General features: G+C 44.0%; 1 protein-coding gene across 7 annotated transcripts in view; it reads left to right on the forward strand.

Annotated features, from left to right (window-relative positions):
* Card11 (caspase recruitment domain family, member 11) overlaps nt 1-25,301 on the forward strand; it is a 118,689-nt gene that overhangs the window by 32,881 nt on the left and 60,507 nt on the right. For 5 of the 7 annotated variants that reach the window (XM_013521270.1, XM_005397861.2, XM_005397859.2 and 2 more), the window contains exons 2-3: nt 1,735-1,828; nt 16,360-16,441. The gene's annotated coding sequence lies outside the window, so the exon portion shown is untranslated. Of the gene's footprint in view, nt 1-1,734; nt 1,829-12,579; nt 12,599-16,359; nt 16,442-25,301 lie in introns of those variants that run through there. The other 2 variants (XM_013521266.1, XM_013521265.1) reach the window with 2 other exon arrangements.

The raw sequence follows: 25,301 nt of genomic DNA on the forward strand, positions 1-25,301 counted from the left end.
GCTTTTCGGCTGGGAATCGCGGTGGTATGAGTCCGGCCCACACTCGGACCCAGGAGCGCTGCAGCTCCCGGAGAACTGGCTGCCTGGGCGCCTAATTTTTTTTTTTTTTAATTGGCTCTGCCAGATGTGCCCTGGGAGCTTCTGAGAGTTCAATTTAAAGTCAGAGAGAGGAGAGGACAGAGGCAGCTGAGAAGCTCAGTTGTGTGGCAAATCTAGTTTTGTCTCTTTCCCTCGTAGCACATCTCTTTTTTGGTGTTTGGAAGCAGATGAATGACAGATCTGGGTGCCCTGCCTCCTCCTTGGAAAGTCAGGATGCTGGAGAGGCTGCATTCCCGACCCGAGGCTCTCTCCCACCCTCCCTGCCTTACCTTCCCAGCACATCCTAGGGCAATGGTGGCAAACCCATAGAATGAGTGCCTGCTGCAGTGGGTTGTTTGTATCCTAGAAAGCTCTAGAAGTCTCCCCATCATTGCTAGGGGAAGAACCAGACCCTGCAGGGGATGGCCATAGTGGCAGAGCCTAACTACCCACCAGGGAGGCTTCCTCCACTTAATACTGCTCTACTAGACCTACTAATACCCCACTTCCCACCAGCTCCCCCTCCCTGGCCAGCTTGTTTCCTGCTGTCTTAGTGACTTTCCTCATGGCTGAGACAAAGTACCTGATACCCAAAGTTAAAAAAAGAAAGTCTTGTTGTAACTCACAGTTTATAGAGGTCTCAGTCCATAGTCAGCTGGCTCCAAGGAAAGGCACCATGGCAGAGGGCCATCACAGGGAAGAAACAGTTCACGGCATGGAAGTAGAAGGCAGCGAGCTGCAAGCCTCCCTTTCCCTTTTATCCTGCCCAGGCTGCAAGTCTTTTGGGTGGTGCCACACCCAGGGTGGGGCTTCCATTGTCCACACTCAGATCTATGCTAAGCCAGTTTAGTGGACTAATCCAGTACCATACACCCTTAGTCACAGTATCATACTCTAAATCTAGCCACCTCCAAGAAACCCCACCTATGAGTGCAGGAGGCTTTGTGGGGACATCCGGATATAAGCTGTAACATCCCCCTTCCTTCCATCTTCCTGCACTCTCTCTCCAGCCCCACAAAACCTTTTCTGGCTGCTTTCTCCAGCATAGCTGCCTCCTTCTCTAACTTTCCATTGCATTTTGTGATTTAAAAAGGAATCAGCTACAAACGTAAAATGGGGCCACCACAGTGGGGAACCATTTGGCACCTCCAGGAAAAGTCCTCCAGGCCTAGGTGCACAGCTAACAGGATTGAAAACAGGTGCTTGGCTCCATGTGATGGCCCACGCCTGGAATCCCAGCACTTGGGAGGTTGAGGCAGAATGACCTCAAGTTTGAGACCAGCCTGGACAATATAATGAGACCCTGTCTCAAAATGAAAAATAAAAAAGGACTTGGAGTGTAGCTTAGTGCAAAGATCCTGGGTTTAGTCCTCAGTATCAAGAAGGAGGGAAGGAAGAAGGAAGAAAGGAAAAAAGGAAGAGAGGGAGGGAGGGAGGAGGGCAGGGAAGGGAAGGGGAAAGAAAGAAAAATGCAAGCAGGTGCTCAAGCAAATCCTGTGCACTGATGTTCACAGCAGCGATCTTCATAATAATCAAAAGGTGGGAACAACCCAGAAGCACAGCCACAGATGAGTGGGTAAACACACCGAGTAAATCCACACAGTGGACCTGATTCAGCCAGAAGGAGGACTAAAGTACTGGTGTGTGCTTCCCCAGGGTGAGATAGACGCCAGACGCAGAGGAGCACCTGCTATCTGATCTCGTCTGTATAAAATGTGCAGAATAGGCAAATCCATACGAGAGAAAACAGGTGAGTGGCTGCAGGGGTTGGGGAGGGAGGGTCGCAGCTTTGGGGTATGGGGTGTCCTTTAGGGCTGGTGAAAACATCCTGGAACTGTGAAGGTAATAAATGCTACTCAGGATTGCACTTTCAAGAGCTGATTTGGGGTGAAGAAATCATGGGTTTTTTGAGCCAGAAGGGACTTTACCTCAGGCCACCAGGCAGACGAGGTGAGTGTCCTCTGCGGGGTCCCCTGGCTGAGCACCTCTGGTCTGTGAGGTGCCCTTGGTGTGAGCAGGAGCCCAAGCAGATGAGGCCTGACCCTGCCTGACAACCATGCAGACACAGGAGCGAGGGCCCCGCCCTGCCTCCCTCCTCTCTCCTTTAGCAGCCACACGGAACCTTAGCACTTTTTAAATTTAGCTTTTCCCTTTCCAGCCATGGTGCTGGCAGAATCAGCATAGCCCAGAGGTCAAATCTTTAAATTTGAGTTAAATCTGGCCTCCTCCTGAGCTGTTCTGGTGTGGTGGGAGCATCCTCCCCAGCTGTGCAATGTGGATAACGCTGGGTCCTCCAGCTGTGACCCAGTAGTGAGATGATGCCGTGAGCCGACAGCAAGGGAGGCGTCCTTGGGATTTACGATCCTGATTCCTTCCAGTCTCCTCATGTGGCTTTTATATTAGTCGCCAACTTGGCCTTCTCCCTGGATAGTTACGGTGACCATGTAATTTACTGCCCAAACCAGGACACTTTTTGTTTTAATTAATGTCCAGGAAATTGACTCGCTTTGGCGTGTCGCTCTATGAATTTTGATGCGTATGTGGATCCCTCTACCCACCACCATCGTCAAGATATGCTCCTAGAGCCTCCACCCCTTTACAATCCACTTACTTCTCCTCCCCACCCTGGCAACCACTACTGTGTTCCAAAGTTATGGTTTTCTCTCTGCAAGAATATCCTGTCAATGAGATCATATCATATGCAGCCTTTTGAGACAAGCTCCATTCATTCAGCATACTGCTTTAGAGATGCAGCTACACTACCACCAGTATCAGCAGTGTGTTCCTTTATGTTGCCAAGTAATATTCCATTGTATAGAGAGACTGCATGTTCTATTCACCCATTGGAAGACAGATTTGGACAAGGTATGGGCACAGCTGTTAAAAACCTTCAAGTACGGGTTTGTGTGTGAAAATAAGTTTTCATTTTGCTAGGGTGAATACTCAGAGTAGGATTGCATAATTTTATGAAAAACTGCCATGTGCGTAGGTAGCATCCATATGTCCTTTTTGGTATAAAACCTGTTCAGATCTTTCATCCACTTTCAGATTGGGCTGTCTGTTCTCTTGAGTAGTAAATTTTGAGAGTTCTTTGTACCTTCTGGATACAAGTCCTTTGTCAGATTTGTGATATGCAAATAGTGCCTCCCAACTGTAACTTGTCGTTTCATTCTTTTAACTGTCTTTCACAGTGCAGTTTTTAGATTTTAGGAAGGCCAGTTTGTCTGGGTTTTCCCCCCACGAGTGTGTGTTTTTGTGTCCTATCCAAGAACTTCATCTAACTCATTGTTATAAATTATTTCTCCTATGTTTTCTTCTAAAAGTTTGATAGCTTTGTGTTTTATGTTTAAGCATATGATCTATCTGGAGTTCATTCTTGTGGTTCTGGGTATTGATTCCAAAGTCTTCACACTGAACTGTATCTCCAGCCCTTTTTCATTTTTTTTATTTTGAGACAGGCTCTCACTAAGTGGCCATGGTTTCTTCATCTTGCGATCCTCCTCCTTCAGCCTTCCAGAGTGCTAGGATTTCAGACCTGTACCACCAAGCCCTACTAAAATTTAGTTTTCAAACCTATTTTAACTATTCTTATTTCTTTGCCTTTCCATATAAATTTGAAAATCAATTTGCCTATATTGCAAAAAAAAAAAAAAAATCCTGCAGTGAGTTTCATTATAATTGACTTAAATCTATAGATCTGCTTGGCAAGAATTTATTTACATCATCTTTGATTTCCTTCACTGGTGTTTTATAGTTTCCAGTATAGTTTTCAGATTCTGCACTTCTTTTGTGGGATTTACCCTTAAACTGTTTCAAAGGGACCCCAGGGTGGGGAGGAGGCTCTTTAAATCAAGCCAGTAGACTCCAGAGAGTCAGAAGAGGCACTGTAATTATTACCCCAGGGTGTTAGGTGCAGACCAGATACAAACTGGGAATTGCCCTACGGACAGCACACTACAGCTATGAACAGATCTCATCATGTATGACACTTTTGTGGGCCACTGAGTCCAGATGTGGCCTCTCCCTTCTCATGTACAATGGGGCTGCTGCTTCCTTTGACTCAGACACTTTACTCCCAGGACTATGAAGTACCCCATGATCACATTGTTGTACTATTTTTTCCCTAAAAGCTATAGGTAAAAATATTCTTTTAAAATTTTCCAATGGTGTAGACAAAGTTATCAGCTTCCTTCCCCTTGCAAGCATAGGGTCAATCCCAGCATGCTCGCTGAGGTCACCAGTGCTGTCACTTGAGTGTGGCACCTTCCAGACCTCTTCCCAGGCAATGGGTGTGTAGCTAGGGAAATTGGTGTTTCACTTCCTGGCTGTCAATTTCCTAAAATTAGCATCACCCAGTACTCAGAGCTTTCCTGCCCCAGGGTGTGTACACTGCAATCCTCCCATTTTAGGATAAGCCGGGCTCAACCCCGTGGCTGCAACTAAATGTGGCCCACAGGAGAGAAGTGCCATGTCCCCTGCGCGTATGGTCCAGGGTACGGAAGCCTGGTATCCCCTCTGGGTGGACATCCAGAAGCCAGCCCTTTGTTCTTCTTTTCTTACATGTGCCTCCTGCCTGTTACAGAAGGGTGACTGCTTAGGAGTCCATGTGGAGTCATCAGACATCATAGTCTGTCTAAAACACCATGAACTCTGGGCCTAGGAGCAACAAACAACAGTATTTCTCACAGTTCTGGAGTCCAAGAAGTTCCAGATCAAAGTGCGAGCAGATTCAGTGTCTTGTGAGAGCCCAGTTCATCATAGATGCTGCCTTCTTTCCAGAGCATTACATGGTGGAAGGGAAGAGGGGTGTCTCGGGGCCTCTTCTGTAGAGGTGCCAATCTCACTGTCCCGAGGCTCCATCCCCATGGCTTAATCCCTCCCAGTGTTGAGATTCTGTACCTCATTTCCCAACCCCATCACCTTGGGGTTAGACTCAACATATGGATTTGGGTGGGGAGATAGGAACAGACCAGAGCACTAAGTGTAGGGTATGTGCAAGCAAAGATTGGCAGATTTCCCACAAAAAAAAGGGCTGCACCAATCTATATTACCATCAAGCACTGTGAATCTTTTTTTCAGTACTGGAGGTTAATCCCAGGGCCTTCACACTGAGCTACATCCCCAACTCTCCCTTCCCCCATCCTCTCTCTTCTCTCTTTCTCTCCCCCCTCCTGCCCTCACTTTCTTGAAACAAAATCTCATTAAGTCACTAAGTTGCCCAGTCAGGGCTTCAACTTACCATCCTCCTGCCTGGGATTGCAGGAGAGATTGCACAGTGCTGGGATTACAGGCGTGCACCACCATGCCCAGCTCCTTTTTTACAAATTTTTATTTTAAAATGGGATCTCACTGACTCACTAAGTTGTGATCCTCCTGCCTCTGCCTCCCAGAGCGTGAGAATCACAGGCCCCCGCCACCACACCCAGCTGCAACTGTACTCTGTTCCCTGCACCCTTGCATCATCGAGCTGGAAAATCTTTGCCAGTCCAGTGGCCACAGCACTAGTAATAATCCCAGTTGCTTGTGGTTATTGTTCAGGCCCTGTTCCAGGAGCCTCCCTTGTGTTGGTTCACTGAATCCCTCAACAACCTCTTGAGCTGGGTCCTTTTATAGTCCCTGTTTTATGGCCGCAGAAACTCAAGTGCACAGTAGAATCAAACGGTACTTCCTGGTCATCTCCTCAGGTACCTGTGAGCCGAATTACCACATGGGGCTTCATGGTCACAGAGACTTCCGTGACTTTGGCATCTCATTCCCCTCCTTCCCTTTTTTACCATGTGCCTTGTCTTTTTCTTATGGATGATCCTCACATTAATCTCCATTTTATATATTACAGATGTTTCCCTGCACCATAACTTACATTTTAACTTTGTTGTGCTATTTTTCACCATGCAGGAGCTTTAAATTATGATGGACTCAGTGGCATCAATCTCTCCCTAGTGACATTAGCATATTATGCCTTGTTTAAGAAGGCCTTTCCTAGCCCAAGGTTATAAGCATATTTAAATTTTTTTCCTCTATTACTTTTGGGATTTATTAAATAATTTCAAAGTCATTCATCTCTCTCCAAATTATTTGGACAAACGGACAGGTAGGGATGCAATTGTCTCTAACTTTGTGAGCCAATAATCCAATAGTTATTGAATACTTCTTTATTATCTGCATTGGTTTGAAATGGTCCTCTGATTATACACTAAATTTTTACCCATATGTGGGTTGTTTTACTAAACTTTTGTTCTTTGATCTAATTATCTCTCTCTGCACCACTGTAGCCTATTGTACAATGTGTTTTAATGTCTGGAGAGACATAAGCTGACGTGTTATTTTGTCACCTTCCTGAACTTTAGAATGAGTTCTAATATTTTATACTCTTGCTACTGTTCATCTGGAAATAATTTTTAATTTGTGTTTTTAAATTTTCTGCGATATATATTGGAGGAAATATTTTTTGCATTTTTAAAAATTTTATTATATTTTTGGCAGCAAAGATACTGTATGTTATTTCTGCTTTTCATTATGGCTTGAAATTTCCTTTGTAGCTAATCTATGGTGACATATTTGTAACATTTCCCCATGTATTAGGAAAGAATTTGAATTGCTTGTTGGCTGCATGGTTCTGTGGCTTTATTAAAGCAAACATATCAATTATCTTTAATCATCTGTAACTACTTTGTGGTGCCCTTCTCAATGGCTCCCTGGGGCTGCTCACTGTGACAGTGTCTTCACCAATTTCTTTTCTATTTCTATCAGTTTTGCGAAAACATACATGTGCTTGAAAGTCGTGTTAGGAGGCCCATGAACCTTCATGGTTCTTAACAGCATAAAAATCTTCTTTGTCCCTTTTAATGTTACTTCTCTTAAATGCTATTTTCTCATAGAAGAGCAGCCATCCTACTGGATTCCGACCCCACCCTAACACCCTTGTTTTCAAATAATCATTTCTGTAATGACCCTGTCTCCAGCTAGAATGACTCGCAGAGGTTTTGGGACGAGAACTTTAGCCCACAAATTTGAGGAACAGATTTCAGCCCATAAGGCAGTTCCCTGGTGTTTACAACCCATTTCTTCCCCTTGGAATCTCTTCTTCTTGCTGGTGGACATCTTTTGGTGAATTTCCATTGAAGGTCTGTGGATGAGAAATTTTTGCATACTTAGCTGTTTGAAAAGTATCTCTTTCCTTTTTTAAAAAAATATGTGAGTCATCATCTAGTGTAAGACAGAATTCTAATTTCAAAATTATTTATCCTTAGAACTTTAAAGACACAGCCCTATTGTCTTCTTATACCCAGTATAGCCAATGGGTGGATCTGATTCTATTTTAGGGCTTATGTACTGTATATGTGTAAGTTTTGGGGATCTTCCATGTGAGTCTGGTATCTCGGGACTTCATCACAATGTGAATGGCATGTGTCCTTTCCTCCGTCATCCTTCTGGCCCATTGTGTGTCTTTTCAAGAGCACAAATGGTATCTTTCTTTTTCTTTCTGTTCTGGGACTATTTTTCCTACAATTTGAACCTGCTTTCCCTCTATGTTTTAATTTTCTCCTCTCTGGTCACTTCTAAGGCAAATGTTGGGACTTCTGGGTCTGATTTCCATTCTCTTCACTTTTCTTTCGTTGTGTCCAGCTCCGTTCCTCCTCTCTATTGCCAGATTCTGGGAGAATTCCTAGTTCAGTCTTCCAGCTCGATGATTCGATCATGGGCTACATTCGCTGGTCACCTCCCATCCACGGGCTGTTTCTGTTTGTTGGAGCGAGTGACGTTGTACACTGCCATTAACTGACCCAACGTGTCACACAGCTCTCTGAGGATGTTAAGCGCACATTCTGGGGTGACACGATCTCCTGGCTGTGGGCACTGTCCTTGGCATAGCGCCCATGTGCCGGGGCTGTTGTCTTTCCTCTGATCCAGCTCCTCCCTTCTCCAGTCTTGGACTTGACATTGCCAGCCACTTGGACTTGGGCTTTGTCCATCCATCAGGTTCACTCCCAGCTGTTCAGAGGCTTCTTGTGCCCTTGGGCGGGGAGTGGAAAGAAGGGGAGAAGCATTTGCTGACTTTATTGTTTAAATACATGTCTTGTATTATCGGCCCACATTGAACATTCAAGTGAATCGAAGCCCATACTGTTTTCTTCTCTTTTTTTTTCCTTTCTTTCATTTTTAATTTATGTTTTGCACAAGCCTCCGCCGTGCCAGTTCTCCCCTATCCTGTCCTTGTGTACGTTCCTAAGGCAAAAATTCAGCACTTCGCATTTATTTCTGCTGAATTCCCTCTTGTGATCTGGGCCCCATGCTCCTTCCTGTCAAGTCTTTTTGCATATTGATGAATCCATTTATCATATTAACTATCTTCCCCGACTTCATGTGACCTGCAGATCTGATGATGAGATTTTCCTCTGTCTCTTCGCTGACATGCTGGCCAAAGTGTTGAAAAAACAGGGCCCAGAAATGAGTTCTTCGGTCTATCATTTGAGACCTTCTCCGTGGTTTTAAAATTTACTCAACAGACATAAAGATAGTGCTATTATCAGCACCTTTGTGCGTGATGTATATGGGGACGGGAAGGGGTATTAGGGATTGAATCCAGGGCCTTTGCATTGAGCTACATCTCCAGCTCCCTCCCCCTTTTAAAAAATTGTTTTTAAATTTTGAGACAGGGTATCTATCACGAAGTTGCTCAGTTTCCCAGGCTGGGGCTCCAAATTTTGATCCTCTTCCATCAGTCTCCCAGCATGCTGGGATTACAGGTGTGTGCCACCACCCCAGTTAACCAATACACTTTGGGTAACACCATTCAACAACTTAGGAATCCCCCTTTGAAAAAGCCAGTCCTTCCAGATGCTATGGCCTGATTCTCAAATATCATAGAAAATGGGTCAGAAGCAAAAATCAGATACATGTAAGATACACTCCAGATTTCAAACTCTTAGAATGGGGGGAGAAAGAATCAAAAACATCCCATTAACGATTTTTGTGTTCATCACATGTCAAAGTGACCGTATTTGAGGTCTATTAGTTAAAATACAACATATAAGTAACATTAATTCCACCCATTTCTTTTGAGTTTCTTTCCTGCGGCTACCAAAAAAATTTGCAGATCTTCTCTGAGGTCTGCTTGCATGTCTCTCATCATCTGTCTACAGGAGATTGTCTGGAAGACATCAGCCCCCTGTCGCCTCTGGTGTCGTTGTTTGCTGCTATCTGCACAGGGTCCCTGGACCCCGACACCTTTGGCTCCTTCCCATTATTTGAGCCTTGACTAAGGCTAAGTGGGGCCTCCCAACTGCCTTTCCCTGGGGCCTGCTCTTCCACGCAGATCCTTGTTGAACTGTTCACTTGCTTAGCATCAACCCCACTGTGTCAGGTGCTTTACTTCTCAACTCTTCTGCAACCACTCTTACCAAGTTTTGAGCTCTGTTTTAACTTTTTTTTTCTATATTGGGAATTGAGCTCAAGACCTTAGCACTGAGCTATATCCTGAGCACTTTTTCTTTCTTCTTTCTTTCCTTCTTTCTTTCTTTCTTTTTCTTTCTTTTTCTTTTTCTTTCTTTCTTTCTGACAAGCTTTCACTAGATTGCCCAGGGTAGGCTTGAATTTGCAATCCTCTTGCCTCAGCCTTGCAGGGTGCTGGAATATTTGAACTTTTTGTAACCCCGCAACATCCTGAAGAGATGGGCATTTCTTCACTTCACACATGAAACACTGGGCGATTCCCAGCCCAGACGTTGGCCTCCAAGCCGTTGTTCAGACCCCCCGATAAACTCCATGAGGGCAGGGACCCTGCTTGCCTTATGTTCCCGTTTGGCACATGTTGGTGCCAGCCAAATATTTATGAACATGAAAATGTCCATCAACTGATGAGCAGGTAAAAATGTGACATGCCCACCCACAAAATAACTTTCAGCCATGAAAAAGTGGAGAAGTATTAATGTGTGCTACCACAGGGACGCACCTTGAAAACTCTGTGATAGCTAAAAGAAGCCAGACCCAAAGGGCCACATACTGTGTGATTCTATTCTACGCAGTGTTCAAAAAGAGAAATCCATAGAGATGGATAATAGATTCATGGCTGCCAGGCCTGGCAGAGGGTGAAGGGCGGTGACTAGTGATGAGCTCAGGGTTCCTCTCTGGGTGACAGAAATGTCCCGGAATTAGATAATGGTGATGGTTGCACAGTTATGTGAATATGCTGTAGACCACTCATGTGTACACTTTGCAGTGGTGAATTTTATAGTATGTGAATTATATCTCAATTAAAACAAGCATAAAGACACCACCTTGAATGAATAAAGTAGCACAGAAGCAGATGTGAAAACTTAGAGTCAGCTGGTTTCTCAAAGAGCCTTCTCTAAATGCCAAGGGCAGAGTAAAGTCACACTGCCCAGATATTCCCCCATCAATACTTCTCACACCTGCAGATATGCCCAGCTCTGAGCTGTAACAGTGGATAAGACTTTTATGATCTAGGTCGAAAATGTCCCCCCAAAGACTCATGTGTTCAGAGGTGGGGCTTTTGGAAGGTGGTTGGATCATGAGTTAATCCACTGATGTGTTCACAGCTGAACAGAATGTATTGGTAGGAGGTGGGGCCTGAATGGAGCAAGTAGGTCACTAAGACTGTGACTTAGAAGGATGTATTCTTGTCCCATTCTCTCTCTCTCTCTGTCTCTCTCTCTCTCTCTCTCTCTGTCTCTCTCTGTCTCTCTCTCTCTCTCTCTCTCTCTCACACACACACACACACACACACACACACACACACATCCTTTTGCTCTCTCTGCTTCCTAGTTACTATGAGCTGAGCAGTTTTCTTCCACCACACCTTCCCACTATGCTGATAGTGTCTTGAGGTCTGCACAAGGACTGAACCCTCCAAAACCATAATCCAAAATAAGCCTTTCCTCCTTTAAATTGTATATGTCAGGTATTTTGGAAGGTGGTTGGATCATGAGTTAATCCACTGATGTGTTCATAGTGGTGAAGTATTAATGTGATAGACAGATGGAACTGTCTATCACATTAAAAGACAGATGGAACCCCACCCCCTGAGGTCCAGCAGGGAAGACAGGTATCTGCAAGTGCCTGTGGGGATCGGCCACCCCAGGACACAGCTCCTTACCTGAACCCCTGAGGTCCACCCAGAGGACCTGTGGATAGAAGTCAGGAAGCCCATGAATTTGGGTGGAATAAATGACATCATTTTATTTTCTTTTGCTAAGACTAACTGAAATTTAACATTTCCTTCAATTGTGAATGTGGTGACAGACACAGTGGCGTTAGTAGGATCTGTAACTTTGTCGCCAAAATTTGAAATCATACATTTTCATATCCCATTAGGGTTCTCACAGATACCTCCAAACATTGTTTACAGATCTCTATTTTAAAAGTAAAGTAGTTTTACCCTCAGGCCAGGTATTACTTGAAGCATTAATAAAGAGCTATGCATATTAGAATATTGCAATTTTTAAATATATGATAATTATATTTCAGGGTAACAGTTTTCTTTTGTAATCCTCTGCATGTGATGTTATGCATTTAAAAGCATTGTTCTGGAAGGGGTCCCAGATAGTAAATGCATTCAAAAACTGCTGATTTCTAGGAAGGGCCCTCTTATATTAGAAGCACCCTGGGGACTCCTGTCAAGAGGGAGCAGCCAGGCCTGAAAGTGAGGGAGGGGACTGTCTTAGTTACTTTTCTCTCATTGCTGAGACAAAATACCCAACACCCAAAGTTAAAGGGGAAAAGGTTTATTTAACTCCCAGGCTCCCAGGCAGGTTGGTGCATGGCAGAGGGGCAACAGCTCATGGCAGCTGGGTCAGCAGAAGACACCAAAAGCAGAAAGAGCAAAAGAGAGAAACAAACCTCTTTCTGCCCCTTTTATCTTATCCAGACTGCTGGGATTAGGGCGGTGCCAGTCCAATCAGTGGACTGATCCAGCAATCACTCACCCTTAATCCCAGCACAGCACTACGAATCAATCACAAACTCTAGGTTGAGCTACCTATGAAAAATCCCCATCTAAAAGTGCATGAGACTTTGGGGGACATCTAGACACAAACCATAACAGGGACTGAGAAGTGACCGAGGGAGGTGACCTCACAGAGGCCACAGGAGTGATGCTTCTGTTTTTGGGCAGGCAGAGGGCAAAATGGGGATGTCACAGTCAGTCCTCAGCAGGCCCAGAGGAACACGAGTTAGCATGTGCTGAGTGGATCCGGGGTGGACAGAAAGGTCTGGGATCAGAGGAGAAAGAATGAACCCTTCCATGGACCAGCTTCGCTTGTGGGATTGGCCTTCTTGGTTCTCACTCTGTTTCACGCTCTGAGGAAATTAAAATGGAGAAAGTTCAAGTAACTTTCTGGAATACACAGCTGGGGGCTTGCGAGCTATTCTAACTCATTGCTGTGGACTTGGGGTGCGCTCAGTGCCGGGCAGTGATTAAACAGACCTGCGTTTCCGCGGCAGCAACAGGCCTGTTAAGGATGGTGTGTCAGCCTCAACTGTGAGCTCCCTGGTTTTATTGGTCTGTGTCACAACCCTGACGTTACTTAAGTGGAGTTTGGTGGTGCTTTTTATTACAGCTTCTCCTTTTTTCCCCATGGCTGCCAATATTTCGTGTCACAACTCCCCACTCTCTCTTGTCACCCGTTATCCATTACTGTCACCGTCCTGGCAGGATGTCCTTGCAGGGGACTCTTAATGGAGCTGTCCTGGTTAAAGAAATTCAATGTGATTGAACTGCAGTGAGGAATCAAAATCCAAATATCTGAAATGGATGAATAATAACTAGGTATTAGGGCTTATTGGTTATTTATTACTGGCAGAAGGCAGGGAAACATTAGCATGCAAAAAGCTGTAAATTAATCACGGCTGGTGATAGGGAGCCTGAAAAAGTCACCTCTATCTTTGTTAACTCCGCTTTGTTATTCCTGGTGTGTTACTGGGTCCCCACTTCTGTTCTTCTATGATAGATTTTCATCCCCAACTGCCTAGCTGCAGGCACGAAAAGGTGAGATTAAAAAGAATGGTTAATCTCACATTACCTGGTGCTCAGAAGAGGCAGAGGAAAGTGAGCGTCTATGAGCTGGCTTCCATGCAAATCCCGGCCGTGCAGCCACTCATGTGACCTGGGACAAGTCACCTGACCTCTCCAGATGTTGGTTCTCCAATCTGGAAAGTGAAAACGATTGCACAGCCTTCCCCAGAGAGCTAGCACAAGGACGAAATGAGATGCTGCCCCCTTGTGACTCAAAGAGCCATCAGTGCCCCAGGGCCACATGAACAGTGCAGACTCCCAGTCTCCCTCTGGCCTCCTGTGATGTGGTCTGCATTCCACAAGACCCTCCAGGGGGGTCAGAAACCTCCCCTTCCTTTAATAAGCACTGGTGTAAAGTGTCCTTGTACTTTGGAGGGAATTTCCAGTGAATGGAAGAAAAGGTGTTATACATTATGAGAAAACCAGGAAAGATGGTACATGTTGAAGGGGTGCATTCATATGTGAACTGAGATGCACTCCAGAGCCTCTGAAGCCTCTCCTCACAGGTGAGGAGTTGGAGGCCCAGACAAGGCAAGCAGTTGTCCAAGGCAGAGAGGTGAAATTACAGTTGTGCCTTGTTATATAAAAAGCACCCAACACTTGGTAGCTTCAGACAACTATGGCCCTTACTCAGCCAGTGAATCTGAGTGTGGGCCACACCTGGCAAGCAGCTGTCTATTCCATGTGACATCAGCAGTGTGGCTCACTGAGGGACCCCTTCCAAGATGGTGCACACACAGATGGGCAGATTGCTCCAGATGCTGGCTGGGTGCTCAGCCAGGTCTGGAGCTGGGGACCTCAGTTCTACCCACAAGAGCCTCTCCAGGCTGCTGGAGCTTCCACTCACCATGTTGTCCGGGTTGAAGAATGAATGTTCCGATAGATAGGCCTGGGCGTGACGTGAGCACCAAATCTTTTTTTCTGTAATTGAAGCATCACAGAGCCAGGCTCAGTGGAAGGGAGGAAGAGTGGAAGACAGTGTGAGGGTCTCTTCTCAAATTGCTGAGAAGTGGCCATGTGGAAGGAATTGTGATTTCAACTAAGCTTCTTCAGTACAGGGCCCTGCCTGCCATTCCAAGCCTGGCCTTCCCTCTTGATTGTTCCTTGTGGAAAATGAAACCCTTCCACTGTACTCTGCACAGAAATAAAAATAACCCCATCTCTTTACAGTGCAAACTGAGAGCCCAGGGAAGCCCATCCTGCTGTTCCTAGAGCCCCAGGAGCTGCGGGGTGGGAGGTCTCAGCACTGGGAGGCTTGGTTTTCAGAGCACAGGGGCTATGACATCACTGCTGTCCCTGCATGGACCTGAGCATCCCGGGACTGCTCAGGGTCAGCTCCAGTACCATCCAGGTCCTTGTCTCTCCTTCCACGTGGACAGGCCCTGACCTTCTTCCTCCTGAGAAATGGGACATGTCTGTCTCCCTGATGACACATGGGCTGTTAGGGTTCATATCTAGATGTCCCCACAAAGCCTCATGTGCTCATAGTGGGACTTTATACTCATGACTGGGTCATGGAGGTGTGATCCTCAGGAGCCAGCCAGCTATGGACTGAAACCTCTACAAACCAAGCCAAGATAAGCCTTTCCTTCTTTAAATTGTGAGTGTTGGGCATTGCGTCCCAGCAATGAGATAGTAACTAAGTCACAGATGAGCCGAGACATGCCATCCCTGAAAGAGTTGTGACAAGGGCTTCTCTGAAAGTCAGAGCTTGGGAGACACAGAAAAGGAACCACAGAGCTTCTGGGGCTGTGGGTGGTTGTGGCGTAGAGCCTTGAGGATATGTTGGAAGCTACCAAGTGGCCCCCTTGGGGAAGGGTGTGCTGGACAGAGGCACAGCACAGACAGTACACAGTGACATGGGAAATGTAAAGTCAGTCCTCATGGCTAAGTGTGTGCACGACCCCTACCACAGTAATCGTGCCCCTGCCCACACAGGGTCCTGCCCTCTGCAGTTGTCTTTCAAGCTTTGGGACTAGTAGTTCAGAAAGGAGGCTCCATAAAACATGGGGTGATCGCAGCAGTGCTGGAAAGACTGCCCGAGAGGACTGTGTTCTTGGGGTTCTGTCAGGTCCAGTCTACTTTTTAAAGAGCTAGTTTAGATTCCTGCATCCCATCAGGGGAGGAGGATGTGAGATGCTGAATTGTTGTTATGACCTGGATTGTGGTCCCATATACATATGTTGGATCCCCAACTTGCATTGTGATCATATTTGTAGATAAGGCCTCAATTAAATAAGATCATAAAGGTGGAACCCAAGTCCCACAGGACTGGTATTTTTTTTTAAATATGGAATGCTTCACAAATTTACATGTCATCCTTGTGCAGGGGCCATGCTAATCTATTCTGTATCTTTCCAGTTTTAGTATACTTGCTGCCAAAGCAAGCACTAAAAATGGTGAGCTGTTGGTTTTTTGTTTTTTTTTTTTTTCAATACTAGGGGTTGAACCCCGGGCCTTTGCACTAAGCTACATCTCCAGCCCATTTTTTACTTTTTTAAAGATAAGGTCTTGCTAAGTTGCCCAGGCTGGGCTCAAACTTGAGATCCTACTGCCTCAGCCTCCCAGAGTTCTGGGAATACAGACCTGCCCCACTACATTCAGAGACTTGTATCTTTATAAAAAAAAAAAAAAAAAAGGAAGAGATACCAAAGCTCGTATACACAAAGAAAGCCACCTGAGGAAAGAGCCCTGTCTTAGTCACCTTCCCGTAGCTCAGACACAACACATGACACCATAGTTGAAAGGAGGAGGGATTTAATTAGGCTCATGTTTTCAGCCCAAGGTTGGCTGGCTCCAAGGCAGAAAATGTCCCAGCACAGAGGCACGGTAGAGGTAAAGCTGCTCAAAACATCACAGCCCAGAAGCAGAGAGAAAAGAGAGGAATCTCTACCCTTCCAGGTCATACCCCCAGTGACCCACCTCTAACCAGGCCCCCCTCCTAACAGCAAATACTCTGTAGCACCCCTGTAATCCCTGCACCCTCCACTGGCCCCTCGCCTGAGTGCATGTGGCTCTGAGGAGACATCCCAGATGTACACCACAGGTGGCAGGTGGACCGGCCCTGCTCGGAAAGGAGCCATAGTGCCTTGGTCCTGGGCTTTGGTCTCCAGCACTGTGACACCAGGAGTTTCTCCTGTCTGAGCCACCCAGTCTGAGATGCCCCTGCCAACAGCCCAAGCAGACTAATACAGACACTGAAAGATAACTGAATGTTTATAACAGGGTGTCTTTAATCATTTCTGCAGGGCTTCAGCATCTACCTGACAAGGTCTGACATGTAGAAGCTGCCAGGCCAGCTCAGCCCTCCACACGGATCTTCTCTCGTCTGTAAGTAGTGTTGTTTTTCTTCCTGATTTTCGCTGTTGTTTTGTTTCTGATTTTCTCATTTTATTGTGCTGGAAATCTGGTGCTAGGCGAGTGCTCTATCCCTGAGCTGCACTCCAGCTCGGCAGTGGGGATTTTGAGGCCCCTCTGGTGCCTGGCTTTCCTCGGTTAGGAACAGTTATTCTCACTGTTCCAAACAGGTGCTCAGAAGACAAGGACACATTAAGCATGGCCAGGCACTGAAATCTGAGTGAGAAGGATGAGAGGCTACCAGCCTGCTGGGAGTTAGACATGCTTGCATGTGGCTGGGGCTCGGCTGTCCCCATAGGGACTGTGGGCCACTGAGCCTCCCGATGATCAGGAAGATCCATGTCCCATAGTTGGGAATGCTCTACCTGGACAAGGCAGCAGACCCCTCAGCATCCTGCTCTGTGTGCCTTTCCCAGGAGCAGGCCTTGATGGGACAAAACTGAAAAGATATAAAGGCTCCATGTATTCAGTGAGGTAGAATGGGGGTGCCTCAAGATGAGAGGGAGTTTGGCGGGATTTGGCTAAGACTCATTTACAAAGAGCCAGCTCCTCATCTAAACCTGCAAGAGATCTGCAGGCTGGGGATTGATTCTTCATCCCACTAAAGGTTCATTTGCTCTGGAGAAAAGGAAATGGCCAGAACTCTTTTCTAGAAAAGGACAAAGGTAATTAAAAGCAATTCTGAACCAGAGCAAGGATGTGACCTTTTGCTTCTACCGTGGACATGAGATTGTCTTCTGCGTGTCCCCGTGTTCTCTTTCCTGGGGACTTGTTATGGTTTATACCTAGATGTTCCCCTAAAGCCTCACGTGATCATAGGCAGGCCCTTTGGAAAGTGATTGGATGATAGGGACTGATAGCCGATTGGGCAGTGAGTCCTGGCTGGAAGAGGCAGGCACAGTGGGCGTGGCCCGGAGGTTATGTATCCCTTCCTGGCCCCTCCCTTCACTCTCTGCTTCCTGGAAGCCATGATGTGAGAAGCTTTTCCTCCTCTGTGCCTCTCTGCCTTGGAGCCTTCCAACTATGGACTAAAACCTCTTCAAACTGTGAACCAAACTGAACCTTCCACATTTAAATTGTGGGAGTCATGTATTTTGTCCCAGGATGAGAGAAGCCGCTAGGACAGGACTTAACAAGCATTGTCATGTGCTCTCGGGCCTCGGTGTTGTAGTGACGCCTCTGGGTGATTAGACACCAATCCAGGATGACAGCGCCCCCAGAATCTTCAGCAACATCTCCTGTAACCCTGTGTCCCCTGGGGGCATAGTCCACAGGTGTGGTCTTTGCTGTTCAATATTTTCCTTCACTACCTGCCTCTCCTTTGCCTGGGCCTGCATGTCACAAAGCCACCCATGGGCTGGTCAAGGTGCCCCTGCAGACCCCAGGCTGTTCTTGAAGATGTTCTTCCTATTTTCATCTCCACTAGAATCTGAGGGTCGGAGGGTACACTAGTAGGTTAGACAATGTCACCCAGATTTTGTGTCTCCTGGAACCTCAGAATATGACCTTATTTGGAAATAGGATCTTCATTAGTTAAGTCAAAGTCAAGGCATCCTGGATAAGGGCAGACCTGATTCCAGTGACCGGTCTCTTTATAAAAGAGAAGAAAGGATGTACAGAGAACATAGGGAAGAAGGCCACATGACAATGTAGGCAAAGCCGACACATCTATAGACTCATTTGGATGTGGTGTGTCCCCCATGTTCACATGTTGGGAGTTTGGTCTCCAGGGTGGTGGCACTAGAAAATGGTGGAACCTTGAAGAGGAGGTACCCAGCATGGGATCGTTGTACTCACAAGGGACTGAGGGACTTTCGTGGGTCCCCTGAGCTCTGGAGAGAACGGTAATATTAAGAGCCAGTCTGACCCCTGTATCACTCTCTAGCACCTGTTTGGAGATGTGATCTCGTGCTCCTGCATTTGCTTTTACCGTGAGGCCATCACCAGAGGCCAAACCAGTGAGACTGCCTAGTCTTGGACTTTTGGCCTCCAAAACCAAGAACTAAATAAACCTCTTTTCATTATAAGGATGCCTGCCTCAGGAATTTTGTTATAGTAACACAAATGTGACTAATACTCCAAAGAATGCTAAGGATTGGCAGAAACCACTAGAAGCTGGATGATGCCTTCATTTTGGGCTTCTGGTCTCCTGAACTATTGTGGAATAAATCTTTATTGTTTTAAGCCCCCAGCCTGTGCTAATTTATTACTGGCAGTTCTAGGAAATGAACACAGATGTTGTCTACTTTAGCAGAGCTTAGTCTTCTTTTGCTGGTGGATGGGATTCTCAAGGGTAAGCAATGCCAAGAGCAGAGGTAGGGTTTAGTTCATCCTCAGAGCATTGGCTGAAATTCTACCCCCTCCCCAAACCCACTGAGAAATTGTTTCAATTTCAAGTGTATGGAAACATGGTGTTGCATTAGAGGGATCAACCTAAACTCATTCTGCTGTCTCTTCTAAATTGAGGCGTAATTTGCACACTGTGAAATGCGTATGTCTTCAACATACAGTCCACAGTTGAATTCTTTTTGACAAACATAACCCATAGCCCATCAGGATATAGCATCTTCTCAGTGCCCTAGAAAGTTCTCTCCTGCCTATCCCAGGCTGTCCCATCCTGCACAGCTAGGACAACCACAATTGTGATGTCTTCCCTGTTATACAGCTAGGGCTGTTGGACAGATTCACACACCTGGAGCCATGCACTATGGACACTTTTTGTGTCTAGATTCCTGGGCCCTGCATGTTTCTGAGATTCCCCAGGCTGCTGTGTCTATCAGTAGCTCTAGGAAGTGCATTTCTTTTTTATTACTACAACCTGTCTATCGATTCCTCCTTCAGGTGGGTATTATGAATGAAGCTGTTCTAAACATTCCTGCACACATCTCTGCGTGGGCATGTTTTCATTTTTTTTGAGTAAATCTGTGGGGTTCCAGATCCCAGAACCCCAAGTATTTGCTGAGTCATGGGCATCAATAGGTTGCATTTGCCGAGCCAGTTTGCAGAGTGGTTGGTCTGTTTTACACCTCACCAGCAAGTTTGGAGAGTTTTGGTTGCTCCACATCCTCACCACATTTGGTTTTAAAATTTTAGCTGTTCTGCTGGATGCGAGCTGATACCTCATTGTGGTTTTAATTTGCTACACCCTGATGACTAATGGTGTTGCACGCTTTTTTATCTCCTTCTTGCCCGTGATGTCTCTTCCCTTCTGAGATGCCCGCTCAAGTCTTTACCCACTTTTTATTGGTTTATTCCTCCTTATAGTTTTTTCTTTTCTTGTCTTGTGTTTTTTGTACTGGGGATTGGACCCAGGGCCTTTTCACTGAGCTACATCCATTTTTTAAGCTTTTTAAGCCCTTTTTTAAGCTTTTGGTTTAAGACAGGATCTCTGTAAATTGCTCAGGCTGGGCTCCACTTTCGATCCTCCTGCCTCAGACTCCCAGAGTGCTGGGGTTACAGCGTGCATCACCACACCCAATTCATCTTCATGGTTCCTACTGGAGGACTCTTTTGTCAGATATATGCCCTGTAAATATTTTCTCCAAGTCTGTAGCTTGCCTGTTCATTTTATTATGAGTTTTTTAATGTTCAGGTTTTAATTTTGATGGAATACAATTTTTCTCTCTTTAAATTTTATGATGAAATGCTTTCTGGATCTTACCCGGGTAACCTTTGCCAACTTCATGGACCTAAAGATTGGGGGCCCATGATCTTAAATAACATGTGTATCCAGCATGGCATACATAGGACCTGGGGTTCATTTTTTTCTGAGCGGATGTCCAGTTATTCTCATACCAGTTGTTGAAAAGACTTTTCTTTCACAATCAAATTATCTTAGTGTGTTTGTCACAAACTGAACCTATAAATGTAGGCCTATTTTTGTCCTCACTCGTCTGTTTCATTGACTTGCAGTTTACCGAAAACCCACACAGTCTTGATTACTACAGTTTACAATGACCCTTGAAATGAGGCTATATAAGTCTTTCAATTGTGTTCCTTTTTCTTTTTCCAAAATCATTCCATGCAGAAGACTTTCCTTTTCCACATACATTTTAGCATTTCTTTGTTAATGACCTTCCACAAAGCTTTTGGGGATTTGACTGGAATTTATAGAAACTATAGATCATTTTGAACCTAATAACAATACAGCTTCTTCATACTGAAGAATCCACCAGCTGCTAAACATAATGCATCTTTCCATTTGACTTGATGCTTCTTTAATTTTTCTTAGCCATTCTTTAAGGTGTGGATGTTTCACACATCTTTCATTACATTTAAATCCTAGCTATCGTATGGTTCTAGATATTAGATTCTTTTTTTATATATATTGACCTTCTGTCCTGTGACCTTGCATTCAGAAAATAGTTACTCTTAGCAATTATTAGTTATAAATTCTACTAGATTTGTCTATAGAATCTTCTGGCTTTTTTAAGGCAATAGTGTGTCTGCAGACAACAAGTTTTACCTCTTCTTTTCCAGCCTTCATCCTCACATTTCTCTTTTCTTGCTTTATAAGATTGGCTAGGTGACACTGGAGAAGAGTTGTTAGTGCAAAAATTCTTGCTTTCCTGCTAGTTTTAGTAGGAAAGCACTTGACTTTTTATTACAAAGCATAGCTACAGCTGTTACCAGGTTGAGGACAAACCTTTCTACACTAATTTGCTTAGAGTTTTACTGTGAACAAGTGTTGATTTTTTTCCAAATGACTTTTCTGCTTCTGTTGAAATAATTGGGGGTTTTTCTTCTTTATTCTCTTAATATGCAGTATTGAATTGATTTTTTTGTTGTTGTTTGGTTATTTGTTTGCTGTACTGAGGAATAAAGCCAAGGCCTTTGCATTAAGCTACATTCCCAGTCCCTTTCATTTTTTATTTTGAGACAAAGTTTTGCTAAGTTGTGTGGGTTGAGCTTGAACTTGGGATCCTCCTGCCACAGCCTCCCAAAGTCCTGGGACTGCAGGCATACACCACCACAGCCAGCCTTTAGTTGGTTTTTATTTTTTTTTTTAATTTATTTTAAAAATAAAAGAAGGAAAACACATTAACAGACTATCATTTACAAAATAGCAAAAGAACAATACAAACAATACAGAGTTACAAACAAAGTGGTAGGAAATTAACAATGCTTGTTGTATTACCTATTGATACCTTCAAAGGGGTTTCTCAGGAAAACAAATAGAGACATGCAATATTGATCAATCAAGTAATCATTAACTGTTTCTTTCAGGAAAGCAATGGAAGACAGTAGTTCAACTGGGTTAGCTGTCCTGTATCATACATAATTTCCCCTTCTTTCCCTTTTCTTTTCCCACACCCTAGTGGCCCTTTACTTTTGAGCATTTTCCTTTCGTTTCACAATGTCTATCATACCTCCTAGTTTTTATTCACTCTTTCAGGTCTTACACTAGTGAGACAATACGGTGCTTACGCATGCAGGTCTGATTTATTTCACTTATGAGTATGGTCTCTAGTTGTGAACATTTACCTATGAAAGCCTCGAGTTTATCTTTCTTTATAGCTGAGTAAAAGGAAGCAATTCTCCCTAACTCATTTCTGGAGGCAAGTATTATACTGATACCAAAACCACAGAAAGACCCAACCAAAAAAGAGAACTACAGGCCAATCTCCCTAATGAATATAGATGCAAAGATATTCAATAAAAAATACTAGCAAATAGAATGCAGCAAATCATGAAGCAAATCATACACCAGGTCCAAGTCAGAGTCATTCCAGGAATACAGGGACGGTTCAATATTTGGAGATCAATAAATGTTATGCACCATATCAATAAAGCCACAGACAAAAATCATGTGATCATCTCAATAGATGCAGAAAAAGCTTTCAACAAAGTCCAACATTGATTCATGATAAAAACTCTAGAGAAAGTAGGAATAGATGGTCTTTATCTCAACCTGGTCAAAGCTATCTATGACAAACCAACAGCCAACATCATACTAAATGGACAAAAACTGAAAGCTTTTACTTTAAAATCAGGCGCAAGACAAGGATGTCTGCTGTCACCATTCCTATTCAACATAGTTCTGGAACCATTAGCCAGAACAAGTAGACAAGAGAGAGAAATAAAAGGAATAAGGATAGAAAAGGAAGAAGTAAAACTATCACTATTTGCAGATGACATGGTACTTTACATGCAAGGCCCCAAAACTCCACAAGAAGACTCTTTGAATTAACCAACAAATTCAGCAGTCTAGCTGGATACAAAGTCAACACCCAAAAATCAATAGCTTTCCTGTACACAAACAACAAACAGACTGAGAGAGAAATTAAGGAAACCATATCTTTCACAATAGCATCCAAGAAATTGAAATATTTAGGAACCTATCTAACAAAAGAAGTAAAAGATCTATTCAAGGAAAACTGCAGTACTCTGAAAAAAGAGATCGAAGAGGATTTCAGTAAATGGAAAAATATTCCTGGCTCATGGATAGGAAGAACCAACATTGTGAAAATGGCCACACTCCCAAAATTGCTGTCCAGATTCAATGCAATTCCCATTAAACTACCATTAGCATACCTCACAGATCTAGAGAAAATATTCCTTAAATTCATTTGGAACCAGAAGAGACCCAGAATAGCAAAAGCAATCCTGGGCAACAAGGACAAGTCAGGTGGAATCACAATCCCTGACCTGAAATTATACTACAAAGCTACTGTAATAAAATCAACCTGGCACTGGCTAAAAAACAGACATGATGATCAATGGAACAGACTGGAAGAAACAGCCACAACCAAAAACACACTCAGCCACCTAATCTTTGATAAAGCGGCCAAAAACATTCACTGGAAGAACAATAGCCTCTTTAATAAATGGTGCTAGAAGAACTGGCTTGCCACCTGCCAAAGACTGAAAATAGACCCAAATCTATCACCATGTACCAAACTCAAGTTGGTTTTTGAATGTTGAACTAACTGTGCATTCCTGGGGGTGGGGAGAATCTCTCTTAATCATGATGTGTCCACCTTTCTATAACTTTGCTAGAATTCTATTAGCGTTGTATCTGTGCTTGTTTTTGTTTTTGCTTTTTTTCCGGGACCAGGAATTGAACTCACGACATTGCGCTTGCCAGGCAAGTGCTGTGCCGCTGAGCTAAATCCCCAGCCCCTGTATCTGTGTTTATGAAGGGCACTGGCTTGTAGCCTTCTTTTCCTGTAATGTTCCTGATTCTGGAATCATAGTGATGTTCGCCACATAAAATGAGGGGGGCATTGTTACTTCTCCCTCTGTTTGTCAAGGCGTTGACATAAAACTGGTGTTATTTCTTCCTTAAATGTTTGGTAGAATTCACCACTGAAGCCATATGAGTCTATAATTTTCTTCATGGGAATTTTCAACAATGACTTCCAATTTCTTATTAATGTACAGCTAAATCAGATTGTCAATTTGCTGAGTTTGTCTTTTGTGTAATTTCTGATTTTATCACCCATGTTGTAGAATGAATGGACATAAATATTTTCCCAGTAGTCCATAGTCTATTCTTAATGCCTGTTGCATTGGTAGTGATATTACCTCCCTCATCCCTATTACTGGTAACTTTTTTCTTAATCAGTCTAGCTGGAAGTTTACCAATTTTGTTGATCTTTTCAAAGAATCAGCTCATAGTAGCATCAATTTTTCTACACTGTTTTAAATTTTCTTTCTTATTGTTTTCCATTCTTAAATTTATTATCTCCTTTCTTCTCTTATTTTGGTTTTTTGGACTTTTAATATAGGTAATTAAGTCATTAATTTGAAGTCATTCTTCATTTCTACTATGATCGTTTCACATCATAAATTTCTAGATGGGCATAGTGCTGTACACCTATAGTCCCAGCTACTCAGGAGGCTGAGGCAGGAGGATCACTTGAGTCTAGGACTTTGAGACCAGCTTGGGCAACATAGTAATAACCTGTCTGAAAAATAAATAAGATAATATATTGATGTAACTTCCATTAAATTTGTAGTATTTTCAATTTATCTTTTAGTTTTTTCTTTGACCAAAGAGTTATTTAGGACTATGTCATTTTCTTTTGAAGTATCTAGAAAATGTTTAAGTATCATTTTCTTGTCAAGTTCTCCTTTTGTATCAGAAAACCTATTCTACAATTTTTTTAATCCTCTTAAAGTGATCAAGACACTTTTTATGAACCCACCAAAGGCCTTGGCAAATGTTGCATGTACATTCGGAGAGGTGTATTCTACGACATTTTGCAAATGCCAATTAGGACAAGGTGCTGTTGTTCACATCTTCCATATCCTTGATTTTTATCTAAAAATTAGTGAGTGGGGACTGTTGAAATCAATTATAATCCCAGATTTTCCTACTTCTTTCAGTTTGATCCCCTTTTGCCCCGTGGGTTTTGAGACCCGGCGGGAGGCGCACACACATTTAGGACCATTTTGCCCTCTTAGGAACTGATTCTGTTTCATGAAGTGTCGTGCTTGACTCTGGCCTTGATTCTCTTCCTTACATCTACTCCTCTGACCTTAGTGTAAACCTTTCACAGTTTGCAGACGAGGGTTCCATCTCTTTACCTTATCTGTGTCTTCATTCTCAAAGTGTATCTATAAGAAACAGCACACGGCTGGACCATTTTCTCGTCCACTCTGAGAGTCTCTGATTTTCACAAAGTGTTTAGTCCATTAACATTTGCCAGCCAACTCTCTTGTTTTCTTTTTGATGCATTGTGTTTCCTATTTTCTTCCTTCCTTTGGGTTAATCAAGGGCTTTTCTGAAATTCCTTTTTATCTCCTCTGCTGACTTGTTAGCCTGCCTCTGTGTTTTATTTGTGTGTGTGTGTTCAGTTGCTCTGAGGCTTATAAAACACATCTTTAA

Source organism: Chinchilla lanigera, unplaced genomic scaffold, assembly GCF_000276665.1.
Source record: "Chinchilla lanigera isolate Chin_1 unplaced genomic scaffold, ChiLan1.0 scaffold00059, whole genome shotgun sequence".
NCBI lineage: Eukaryota > Metazoa > Chordata > Mammalia > Rodentia > Chinchillidae > Chinchilla > Chinchilla lanigera.